Here is a 13,136-nt window from a genome sequence, read left to right on the forward strand (position 1 = left end):
ACCAGGGGGCAGCTCCTGCGTTGAGCATCTGCTCCCTGGTGGTCAGTGTGCGTCATAGCAACTGGTCACATGGTCAACCGGTCGCTTAGGGTTTTATATATATAGATTTATATTTATATTTATTATCTTAAAGATCTTTTGAGGAGAGAGAAATCATGGATCAGCTGCCTCCTGCACACCCCCTACCGGGGATGGAACCCGGAACCCAGGCACGTGCCCTGACCCGGAATCAAGCCAGCAACCTTTCGTCTGGTGCCGAGGACGCTGCCAGCCACCTGAGACCCCCGGCCCGGGCACGTGACGCGCTGTTTCAGACGCAGGGGACGCATCGGGGTGTCAGTCCGAGGCGGGGTCCTGGCCGTCAAACAGCGGTCCGATTTGGAAGCGTCGGGCCTGGGGGACAGGCGGGCAGATGGGCTGCACGGGGATGGACTGGGCCGGCGTGTGCGACTGGGGATGGGTGCGTGCCGGCTTCTGCCTGCTGCCCCTCCCTCGTGGCCGAGAAGGCTCGCTCAGACGGTGACACATGAGCTCAGGGCCTGGGGGACGGAGAGGCACCGTGTGGGCAGGTCTGTGGTCGGGGCGTTCCGGGCAGGGGAAGGAGCCAGTGTGAACTCCTGAGGCCAGAAACACGCCTCGAACTCGAGACCAGGGGGAAGGCGGGTGCGGGGGACAGAGGAGGCCCTCCCGGGAGTGACGCTGGGCAGGCGGGGGTGGGGGGTGCCCAGCATGGGCGTTCTACTGGGAGGAGGGGGCGTGCCGGGACCTGGGATTTGAAAGCTAATTGCTGGTTGGGGTGCAAACTGGAACAACCCTCTGGAAAGCAAATTGGCCTAAAAAATACTCGCCTTTGATCCAGAAAGTGTAGCCCAAGGACATGATTCTAAACACAACATGGTTTTTACACAAAGATATTCGGCCCAAATAAATAAGTTTGTATGAAAAGAAACTCCAGTTTTTTATTCTACTGCTGCGCTTTGTAAAATCTGGGGTATTTAAAAAATTAAATCCCGAGTAGAATAAAGGAATCGAGAAAAAAGCAAGCGAGTGCAAAGGGTTAAAGGGACTTTACCAAAGATCCGCACCTGAGGACATTGTTTCTATTGCTTTTTAGAGAGAGTAGAGTGGAGGGAAGGAGGCGGGGAGAGAGAAACATCGATGTAAGAGAGATATATAAATTGGTTGCCTTCTGCATGAACCCCAACCAGGGGTGGGGAGGGAACCCAAAACCCAGGTACATGTCCTCGACCAGGAATTGAACCTGAGACCCTTCGGGCCACGGCCGACGCTCTAACCACTGAACACACCAGCCAGGACCAAGGGAGATTTTTAAAAAGCTCGTGAGGGACCCAGAGGAAGACAAACAGAGAGATGTGGTGTCACTTCTTACCAAGGTGCCGTTTCTTACCGTCGATTCACGGATCTAACAGCCGCCCCGAGAACACCTGCCTTTGCAAGTAGAAGCACCGATTCCGGAATTCCCACCGGAAAGTGGATCTGCGAGATCGAGCCAGAGGCAGCCCACGAGGAGGGAGAGGCCTGGACGCACCAGGAGCCCCGCTCTGGCTGCCGGCAGCTCCCGCTGGGCCCGCGGCGACACCGGGCCGCGCCTCCAGGGGGCGCCCGCCGCGGCCTCTGAGCGGCGCTTCCCTTTCTCTCTCGTTTTTTAAAAATATATTTTTATTGATTTCATAGATGAAGGGAGAGGGGGAGAGAGACAGAAACATCAATGATGAGAGAGAGTCATTGATCGGCTGCCTCCTGCACCCCGCCCCCGGGGGTCGAGCCCACAACCCCGGGCATGAGCCCTTGACTGGAATCGAACCTGGGACCTTTCAGTCCGCAGGCTGACGCTCCATTCATTGAGCCAAACCAGCCAGGGCTCTCTCTTGTTTTAAAGGCAGCTTTTCATACGCGTGGGAGGACGATGATGATTCTGTGTGCCATTAGGTGACAAGACGGAAAATAAAATAAAATTAGGTCTCCGCCTCATTCCTGACACCAAAGCCGAAACCGAAACCAAAACGAAAATAACAACCAAACGACACCCAGGTTTTAGTTTCCCGTGACCTTGCAGGAAGCTCTTCCCCAGCGAGACACAAAACTCCGACGCCGTAAGTGAGCACACTGCACTGGGCTATTTTATTAAAATGAAATAAAACGAAAGGGAAGAGGGCAAAGCGGGGAAACAGGTGCAGCAATACAACAGGCGGCGTGCTTCCTTCCTTAATGCACGGCGCTCCCACGAAGGGAAAAGGAGAAGACGATGACTTACAAACGAGGAAACACGACGCTTCACCGTCTGCAGACTGCCCACTCGACGCCTGGTTTTAAAAGTGCAGATTGAAGCCACGCCGAGGCCGTTCTCCTCTGAGCTGGCGAGCAGCCCCGGAGGTTTGACGTCGGCGCCGGCAGGAGCGGAGCGGGGAGGCCTCCGGGCGGCGGGAGTGTGAGTTACACCGGTTTCTCTGGAAGCAGGTTTGGCACATCCGTCGAAAGTGTAAACGCGCCAACGCTTTGCTCACCGATTCCACTTGTGAGAGCGGACACAGCGTCAGGCGTGCGTGCTCGCTCAGGCCGGACGGCCGTGGGGGGCCTCCTTTGATGGCAGCACAAGGCCGGAGCCCCTGAAATGCCAGAGCCCGACCTCACACCACGCCGTCACCAGGAGAAGGCCGCGCTGCCCGTACCGACTGGAGCGACTGACAAGAGACGTTGTTGTTGTTGTTCAGTGTGAGGTGCAGCCTCAGGGGCTGAGCACCGTCCCGTGCACCACAGGTCACCGTTTCGATTCCCGGGCAGGGCTCAAGCCCAGGTTTCAGGTTCGGTCTCGGCAGGGGGTGTGCAGGAGACAGCCGATCGATGTTTCTCTCTCTCCTCCTCCTCCCTTCCTCTCTTTCTCTCTAAAATCAATAGAAACATATTTTTTAAAAATACATTTTATTGATTTTTTACAGAGAGGAAGGGAGAGGGAGAGAGAGTCAGAAACATCGATGAGAGAGAAACACCGATCAGCTGCCTCCTGCACACCTCCTACTGGGGATGTGCCCGCAACCAAGGTACATGCCCTTGACCAGAATTGAACCCGGGACCCCTCAGTCCGCAGGCCGACGCTCTATCCACTGAGCCAAACCGGTTACGGCTAGAAACATGTTTTAAAAAACGCAAATAGAAGTGTGAGGTGCAGGAACATGCGTGATGGCTAATGTATGTGTCACCTTGGCTGGGGGGTCCGTTTCTCTGGACCCCCGCCTCCCCAGGCAGAGTGTGCAGCCCCGTGTGCGGGGAGGGGGAGCGGGTGGGAGATGGGTGACGAGACCGGCCTCTCCACGCCGTGGAGTGCTCCTCGCCCTGAAAAGGACCGTGCCACGGAGGCCCCGCCCACCGGACGGCCCTCAAGGGCACGGCGCTCAGACAGACAGACAGACAGACACGAAGAACAGGCCTCGCGGCTCTGTTCATAGGGACTGGAGACCAGCAGCCTGAACCCGAGGCGGCCGAGGGGGTGATGGCCTGGGAGGGTGGGGGCCAGGGGACCCCACGGGGTGATGGTCACGCTCGGCATCTGGAGAGTGTCCACCTGTCCTAACTCAGCAAACGCTCAGCTTAGGGGTGAGCATCTCACTGCTGGTACATTTTGCCTAAAATAAAACAAAACAAAACAAAACAAAAAGCAAAGGCGACCGCTGCCTGGCGACCGGCCTGCCTGGCCAAGCGCCCCGTGTCTGTGACAGGCTTTGGCCTCCACGGGGAGAGAGAGGACGGCGGCGGGCGGGAAGGAGCCGGACGCCATCAGACAAAACGCGCCGACGGCAGGCAGCGAGCACCGTCCCACACGGTTCCCCCCCTCCCCGGTGCTGACACTTGTCCTAATAAATGCCGGGGAGAGAAGGAGAGGGCAGGCCAGCGGGCTCCCCCCCCCCCCCCCCCCCAGCGGCGGGGACAAGCCCCAGCGGCCGGCCATCTAGCTGCCGCGCAAACCTAATTATTCCCAGCTTATTAGCTCACAGCCCGAGAGCCTCCCGTCAGCCCGCACCGCAGCCGGAGCCGGACGGAGCGGGCGGGAGAGGCTGGTGGGCGCTGTCTGGGCGGCAGAGGGACACGGGCAGGGCCGCCCGCCGACGGCACAGGGCGAGGGTCTCCTGCCTCCGTCTCCCTGGTGCAAAGCCCGGTTCCTGACCGCAACGGACGACCCCGGAGCTGCCCAAGGCGAGAAGTCCCTTCCCTGCCCGGCCGGCCGGCTCAGGGGTTGAGCGTCGACCTATGAACCGGGAGGTCAGGGTTCGATTCCGGTCAGGGCACAAGCCCAGGTTGTGGGCTCCATCCCCAGTGTGTGTGTGTGTGGGGGGGGGGGGGGGTGCAGGAGGCAGCTGATCCATGATGCTCTCTCATCATTGATGCTTCTCTCTCTCTCTCCCTCTCCCTTCCTCTCTGACATCAATAAAGATGTATTTTAAAAAAATAGAATGTCCCTTCCCAGGGCAGAGGGCCTGCCCCCTCTGCTGTGCCCCCAGGACCCATCGCAGTCAGACTCCGGAGGAAACACACCAAGACCCCCCCCCCCCCACCAAGAGGGGCAGGGACCCACGTGCTGAGCGGGACGGGGTGGGGTTGGTGGGGCCCAGCCTGCGGGGTGCCGCCTCCACTCCCCCCCCCCCGCACTGGGATTCGGGGGGGCCAGCTTCTGGGATCAGGGTCCCCCAGCCCCGTGTGGCCTCGGCCTCCACCGCTTAGGACGCCCTGGCCAGAGGTGCGGCGGGAAGGGTGTGGGGGGGGGTGGAGGCTGGCCCACGCGCGGCGGGGCGGGAGCACCTGGGGCCCAGGAGCCGAGCAGGAGGCTCTGCCTCAGGCCTTAGGCCGCTCAGCTGGGGGTGCGGCGGGGGAGGGGAGCCCCAGGGCCGCGCTGTCCCCGGAGCCCTGCCCTCCTTCCTCGCTCTGCTCCCAACCCTTCCGTGCTCCTGCCCACCCCCGACCCCAAACCGCCTTCCAGCACCTCCCTGCCCACCCACCCAGCCTCCCCGTGCACCAGCCGCACCCCATTTCCACCGGCTTCACCCCGCCCCCCCACGAGGCGACTCTCCCCCAGCCTTTACCCACATGGTTAGTTCCCTCCACCTGCCTGTCAACACACCCCTCCCCCCACCCTCCATAGTCTGTGAAGCCACAGCCCCTCCTCCAGGAGCCTCCCTGACTGAGGGGGTGGGGAGGGCCCCGGGCCCCCACTGGGGATCAGGCATCACCTGAGGGAGGCTCATGACACCCCACTTTACAGACGGGGACCAGGCCCAGGAAGGTGGAGGCACTTGCCCAGCGGAGGGAGGGCTGGGGGAACGGGGTGCTGTAGGGGGTGTGGGGGGCAGAATGACATCGTCTCAAGGCCTGCTCCCCTCTGTACTGACCCCAGACGGAGGCGGGAAGGGGGATCCGATTTTACACGCACCCCAGTTCCCAGGGCACCCACCCAGCAGCGGCCGCTCGGCTGCCCTGAAAATACACCCATTTCAGGGCGAGAAAAGCGGCGCCCGAGAGCGTAAGGGGCGGGGCTTCCAGCTGGGCTGGGGCGGGGCAGAGCCTGACCGGAGACGCCCTCGGACCCAAGCCAGCGCCCCTCGTCGGACGGGTGGGCGCTGAGGCCGGGCCACACCTGGGCTCACCTGGGCTCTCCGCCTCTCCCGGCCGCTCGCGGCCTCCCCAGCGGATCGGAGGCGCCCTCGGTCGCTGGAAGGAGCCTCTGCGCTCTGTTTACAGGAGGCGGTTGTGAGCAATTAGCGGGGTAACCAGGGAAAATGTTTGGCTCCGTGGGTGGGAGCGCAGCCATCTGTTCCCCAGTGCTGAGCAAACAGTGGCGCAGGCGCTGGCGCCGCCCCACCCGCTGCCTGGCACCCCGGCTGTGTGTCCCCGGGCAGGGTGCTGGCCCTCTCTGGCCTCAGTCTCTGCATCTGTGAAGCCGGAGCCGGCCAGTGGCAGAGACTCCGGACCGCCCTGCCTGCCTCCTTCTCCTGCTCCTACCCCCCTCCCTCCCCCACCCGGGCTCCCAGCCCCAGCCCCTCCGGGCACGTCCACAGGGGGTGGGGACAAGACAGCACTGGCCTGTGGGTTTTGGGGGTTTATTTGTTTCCACGCTGTACACAGCGCTGTAGGATGATAATTCACCCGCCCAGAAACGTATGAGCAAGCACGTGAGCCGAGCGACCCACCGCTCCCGAGACCCCTCTCCAAGCAGCTCGCCTGGGCCGGGGTCCAGGGACGGGCGGGATCATTGACTGGGGTGCTTCAGAGATGGAGGGGGACGATGAGACAGAGGTAGAGATCAGGGTGGGGGAGAGCGAGATGGAGACGGAGATGGAGACAGAGATCGAGGAGGGAGAGAGGGAGATGATGGGGATGGAGGGAGGGAGGGAAACAGTCAGAGAGGACCCCCCGCCCCCCACCCCCGCCTTCTGCTCTGAGACAGAACCTGTCTGCGTAGCAGTCTGTTCGCTGGAGTCATAACCTTCAGATTTAGACCCGTGGCCTTGGCTTTGGCCCTGTGACCCTTGCCCAGGCCCTCACATTCCGGGCCCAGCCTGACCCCAGGTCCTGCACTGCGTACCTTGGTTCCTGAGGTTCCGTCGGCCCCGAAGCCTTCCTGGGCTGCGCAGACGCCGCAGATGCCGGGTGTGGTCGTGGAGTGGGGTTCGGCCCGAGGCCGCTGGGGGCCGCTCCGTCCTCCGGGCCGGCCCGCCCTCCTTCCCCGCGAGGAGCTCATCCTGGCGGAACTCTCCCTGCGGAGGATGCAGACGCGCAGGGCACGCCCCTGAGGGCGGTTAAGGGTTCAATGGGCTTCCGGTTCTGCAGCAGAAAGCCCACGACGTTGCCGTCCGGCCCGTGACCTTGATCTGCGCTCCGACCCCCACCGGCGAAGGGCAGGTCGGGGGTCTGTGGTCCCGGAGATGCCGTGTGCTCAGGTGGCTGTGGGGGCTGAGCCCGCAGCCCTGCTGGTCTGGAAAGTCCCTCTCCCCATCCTCCCTGGGGGTGGGGGAGGCCAGTCCTGGGGCCAGGACCTCAGCATGTGAGTTTGGGGGACACGGCTCAGCCCCGCTGTGTGGTCAGCAGTGGCACCCGTGACAGGAAGCTCACACATGACAACACAGGGCTCGCTCTGCTCTCTGTCCGCGGCGGCGGTCACCAGGCCCGCCAGGCTCGGGGAGGGACGGGGACTCCCCCTCGATGGGCAGAAGGCCCGGGAATTTGCAGATGCCCTTTGACCCCAAGGAGGGGTGGATGGGTTGGGAGGAAAGGTTGGTGGTGAGATAGAAAAGCGGGAGAAGGGAGGTTGTTAAAAAGGAAGATGTAAAGAACCGAAATGGCAGAATGCAGGGCTCAGAGAACACAACGGCGCTGCCCTGCGGGATGCGTGTGATTGCGGGATGCGTGTGATTGCGGGATGCGTGCAGCCCAGTGGGTGGGACTCAGTGAGGTTCCGGGGAGAGAACTCTGCCCAGGAGAAGGGCTTGGAACCTCTGTCCGTGTCAAGTGTCACCCCTTCCCCCGCTCCCCCATGTCACAGGGACACAGCTTACCTGGTTTTCAAAATCTTGCTCTCAGCAGGTTCGATGTCCCCCGGGAATCTCAGCTCCCGAGATGTGTGGGTTCTGCCCCAGATGGAGTTCCCCCTTAGCCAAAGGCTGTGAGGGGTCTGACGGCTTCCAATCCAGCGCCATCCCAGTTTCCTTGGGCTTTTAGGGGAAGTTTAATAATCGATGGTGTGGTTGTCTCCCATGCCCTGGGAGCCGGGCGGGGGGGGGGCGCTTTGTGACCCGAGGAAGGATGGGGAGCCGTGCCCGGAGGCTTTCCTGGCACCGTGGGCACCTGGCGCCTCCCCCTGGGCCATGAGATGGGGTGTGGAGGGGCCAGAGTGGTGGCCGCTAGGATTCTCCCAGAGGATCACCAACTAGGGGGACCTGCTTACCAGCCCAGGCTGCAAGGTGTTGGAAACCCCTCTGGGTGCAGACCTGTCTTCGCCCCACACACCAGGCCCCACCCCCAGTTCCTGGCTCACAGCTTCCACCTTCATCTCCCAGAGAACCTGGTCCTCTGTCCCAAGGTGAAAACTCCCAGGGAAGAATTCTGATTGGCCCAGCTTGGGTCACATGGTTGCCAGGGGTGGGGGTAGAGTCTTCCCCAGAAGGAAGGGCTGGCATTCACAGTGGTGGGGCCGCACTAGAGCATCTAGAATATTCTTCAGAGGGAGGAGAGGGACTGGAGCTTGGGGGGAAGGTTCTAAAAGTTCAGTGGGAAGCAGGCCGTGGAGCCTGCTCTGGTCCCTGTGGTCCTTACGGGGACGGTGGGTTCCATGACGACGAGATGAGCTTCAAGCGGAGTGGTTTGGGAAGCAGCAGGTTTCCATGTGCAGCACGGGGTCCAGGCTGTGGTGGGTGCGGAAGGGTGCCCGCTGGGGCCGTGGCGCCTCGAGGGTGGGGGCACTCCGCCCGGCACTGGCACTGACCCAGGGCCGCCTGGATCCTGTCCTGTGACTCCATTTCTGCCGCTGGTGCCACCTCCGCGGCTCCTCGGCTGCAGCCGTGTCCTTTGCCTCTTCAAGGACATCTGCCAGCCCTGCAGCCACAGCGCCCGCCGCTCAGCCTGGTTCCACTGAGCAGCCATCGCCAGCGTGCGAGGCCACGCAGTGACACGCACAGGGACACACAGAATCCGTGTGCGTGCGTGAGACACTCAGGCGCAGGCACACACACAGGCACACACATGCAGACACCCACACACCAACACACGGAGACATGCCCACACACACACTGGACAGTGGTGGGCAGGGTGACAGTGGCTGGTCTTATCCAGTCTCCATGCTGGAGCCGAACAGGAGGTCACAGAGGAGTCACGGGCCCCCGGTCCTGGCTCGTGACCAGGCCCTGCTGGCTGCACCCGAGTCTCGGGGAACCCTGCACTGGCGGGTGGTCCCGGATGTCCCTGCAGCGCGTGTCTCCAGCGCCCCCGGCAGGACCACGCTGAGCTCTGGCAGCGCCGTGCTCCACGAGAAGGCCTCGGACACGTTGCCCAAGTTGCCGTGTTTTCTGCCAAAGGGCAGCGGGCGAGGGGTCCCGGGAGGAGCGAGCGACCTGGCCCCGGACGAACAGCTTCCGCACGCCCACTAGACGCGCACACATCCCCAACCCGTTCACACGTTTCCCACCTTTTTATTTTTATTTCCGCCCCCAACCTTTTGTTTCGACAAATGTCGATTTCACAAGAACAGAACAAACAACACCCCATAAACCTTTCACCTAGATGGTTATCTTTCTTTTCTTTTTTAAATATGTTTTTGTTGATTTCAGAGAGAGGAAGGGAGAGGGAGAGAGAGATAGAAACATCAATGATCATGGATCGGCTGCCTCCTGCACGCCCCACACTGGGGATCGAACCTACAACCTGGGCGTGTGCCCTGACCAGGTTCAATTCTCCGTCAGGACACATGCCCGGGTTGGGGGCACAATCCTCAATAGGGGAGGTACAGGAGGCAGCCGATCAGTGATGAATCTCTCATCAATGTTTCTCCCTCTCCCTTCCTCTAAAATCAATTTAAAAATATTAGAAATGAAAACACGAGCGTCTGGAAGGTGTGGCTCTGGGACTGTCATGTGCGGCAAGAACACGGGACTAACATGGAGGAACTCGCACCAGGCGTGGTGCCTGACGTTTTGGCCATTTAAGGAGAGAGACCACGGGGCGTGGGAGGGGCCGGTGGGGACACGGGGTCGCCCACGTCTGTAGCAGGAAGGTGCCGGCCCGGCCCGGGTGCGAGAGGCAGGACATGGCCGGGGTCCCTGGGAAATGGCTGTGTCCACAGCCAAGCCGCCACCCGGTAAGGAAGGAGCGGAGTGGCGCTGAGGGGGAGCGGAGGCTCGCAGGCAGCCGAGCTCCAGACGGCAGGAGGCATGTCTGAGAGCCCAGGAGAAAGCCTTTAGCTGTCGTAGTAAACACAGCTGCCGGGGGCTGTGCCTGCACTCAGCACCCAACCCCACCCCTCCGGTCAGACTCGGCCGCACGGGGGGCTCACCGGTGCCGTCTGTGCTGGAGACCGCGGCCTGCGGAGGCCTCGCCGAGGGGACAGGCTGGCCGCCCCGCGGAGGACCCCACGAGGAGGGGACGGGCACAGCAGACGCAGGGACACCAAGCGGGTGACGGGACGCGCCCACTCGGAGCACCACAGGCAGAGTTCAAAACCAGCGGGTTCGTGTGACGTGTCCGCATCCCCCACGGCCCTGGCCATCTCCCGACGGGAGGGGCGTGAGGAGGGTCCCCTGGGGAGCCCAGCGCGGCGACAGGCCTCCTGCTGTGCCCTGCCCGGCCTCCTCCCTCTCAGCGCTGCGGCCCTTCCTTCCGGAGGTCACCACCTCCACACTCCTCCTCTTTCAGGACCCGGCACGCCAGCACCCCTGGCATTTCCTCCCGGAGGCCACGCGACGAGCAAGGACAGCCCAGCCTTCGTGCAAACGGCGCCAGAGCTGCCCAGGGCTTCTCTCCAGCCGCTTCGTCTTACTGGCGGGCTCTCCGGTCGGAGTGGGTAACGTGCACTTCGTCCTGGTCAAGTTCCTGATCCCTCCCGATCGGCCCGCACAGTGGCCTGGCCCCGCACAGGCGAGCTTGGTGTGCGTGGACCCGGGCGGCCCCCACCACACTGTGTCCTGGGAACTCGGGACACCTGCGTGCTAACCCACTAAGGACACGGGGGAGCCCCCACGCGCTCGTCACAAAGCAGGACCCACGCCCGGCGCATGGAGAGATGTGTGGTCTCCGGTTCTTCCCGGAGAATTCGGCGCGCATCACGGTCTCACACGGGACGGGGACGGCGGCCCCCAGGCGCACGGGAGCCACGAGACGGTGGGTCTGAGTCTCAGGAAGGGACGCGGCTCCAGCAGCTCCGACCCCGCCCTCCCGTCAGCGGCGGCAGCTGCTCGCCTGCCTGCCCGGGGGTGGACCATCACACACGTTTCCCAGCCTGGGACATGGGGGACACACCCTCCCCCCCGCGAGGGAAACGGACGAAGCAGTGCTCGGAGGGCAGGGTGTGCTTCCAGAAGTCGCCAAGCGGCCCCAGGGTGACAGTGGCCCGCAGGCCGGCCCCGCCCACCACCTCCAGGGCCGATCCCCTGCGCCCGCCCTGTCCCCTGAAGGCAGATCTCTTCCACTCCTGCAGACGAGGCCAAAATTCCAGGAGAAAGGAGTGCACAATCGACTTCACGAAGGAATAACCTCGGTTCTGGATGAAAACCTTCGAGTTCCGCCAGCTGCAGGATTTGGATTTCTCTGCCGCAATTTTCTAGTAGAATTTCGGGTGTTTAAATGATGGTGCAAATGACCATCATGAGTATGCAGCGAACCAAATGAAAACAAAACAAAACAAAACAAAACAAAACACAGCACAGGTTTCATCTTTTATTTTTTAAAATGTTTTTATGGATTTTTTTTTAGAGAGAGAAACATGGATCAGCTGCCTCTGCACGCCTCCTCCTGGGGATTGAGCCCACACCCAGGGCATGTGCCCTGACCGGGAACAGAACCAGCAACTCCAGTGCATGGGGTGATGCCAAACCACTGAGCCACCCGGCCAGGACAGTTTAATCTCTCAACGTGGTTATGAGATGCAGCGGCACGGTCTGCAGTCCAAGCTGGTTTGGAATGTAAGCAGGGCGCACTCACCCTCGGCTCAGACGCTCACGCCCACCTCACACACGAAGGAAATGCAGTGAAGTGACAGCTCGGTGAAGAGCGAGCAGAGGGGAAAGGATCTGAACAGCCCCTTCAATTCTGAGCTTTAAGAAGATTAACTTTTCCAAATTTAAGACTTTCCTGGTCAGGTGCCAGGGAAGGATCGGAAGGGCTGGCCACGCCTCAAATTCCACTTTCTCTTTGTGCTCTGCAGAATCCACAGGATGAAAAGGTACAACACAGGCCAAGAAGCACGAGAACCACGACCTGGGTACGAGCTAAATCTACACCCGTGAGCTCTGTGTGGCAACCGACCGCCGTCACATCCTCTCAGCGAGAAGACGCTCCCGAGGAGGATCCCCATCCATCCTCCTCCAGACCACACCGTCCGAGGGCCCGGGTCCTCGCAGCTGGCGCGCAGCCTGCACCTGCCCCTGCGCCTGAGGTTAAGCTCACTCGCAGAGAACGCATTTGGACTGGCAGCTGGGCTAGCTGGTGTCACACACGTTTTACACAGGACCCGCCATTCCCCACGGGCAAAGGCAGGCTCTCGAGTCGGGGCGGGAACAGACAACAGATATGCTCCCGTCCGCCGCCATCCCGCCGCGTGAGAGCGGGAGCGAGCCCGGAGCACGCTTCCCATCACCGACGTCCCGTGTTCCTTGCTGTGACCTGAGCGCTTCTCGTCTTTTCCGTGTGCCCACTGCTGGCCGTGGGGAAGGCAAGGTCCTTTCTCTTCTCTCCTCCTCAGACGCACCTGTGAGCAGGCGGAGCGTGGAGTCCCGAAGCCCCCGGGCCTCTGGGCCGCGCTGGTGAGCGGAGGAGGGAGCGCAGGTGCCGTCCGGCCGGAAGATGTGCTCTGGAATGAGGTGCGGGTCCGGGTGACAGCTTGGCAAGTCTCCCCACGCCCACCAGAGCTGCCGCTGTCTGGGAACCGGGCGCAGGAAAGGCGGGACGAAGGGCCGCACACACCTTGGCCGGGAATCATGCTTGTCAGTATCTTTCCCACGGCCTGCACTCAGGAGCCCACCTGAATAAAAACAACTGCTTTCGATCCCTGAGACCAGTCTCTGCTTCCGTGTTCACTGGCGCATTCCCCGTCACGGACCCTGCGAGGGCCACTCCCGTGTCCCGTCCAGGGTCCGAGGCGCCAGGTGACTGCACTGGCCATGCCGCCAGCACGCGCAGCATCGGCCGGGAGTGACGCAGGTGCAGCTGATTGGTCCTCCTGCCAAGAGGTGCCGTCTGCTCCCAACCCACAGGTTCCTCTGAGTAGTTTCTGGTTTGGTCCCCCCCCCCCCCCCCCCCCCCGCCAGGTCACCTGTTTTGCGATCTGGACAACAAGACGTAATGAAATGACAAAACTCGTGTGGTCTGGAGCTCAGCAGTGGGCACCTGGCTGCGGGTCCTCAGGCAGCTGCCACGCCTCACGG

Source organism: Cnephaeus nilssonii (assembly GCF_951640355.1).
Source record: "Cnephaeus nilssonii genome assembly, chromosome: 5".
Lineage (NCBI taxonomy): Eukaryota > Metazoa > Chordata > Mammalia > Chiroptera > Vespertilionidae > Cnephaeus > Cnephaeus nilssonii.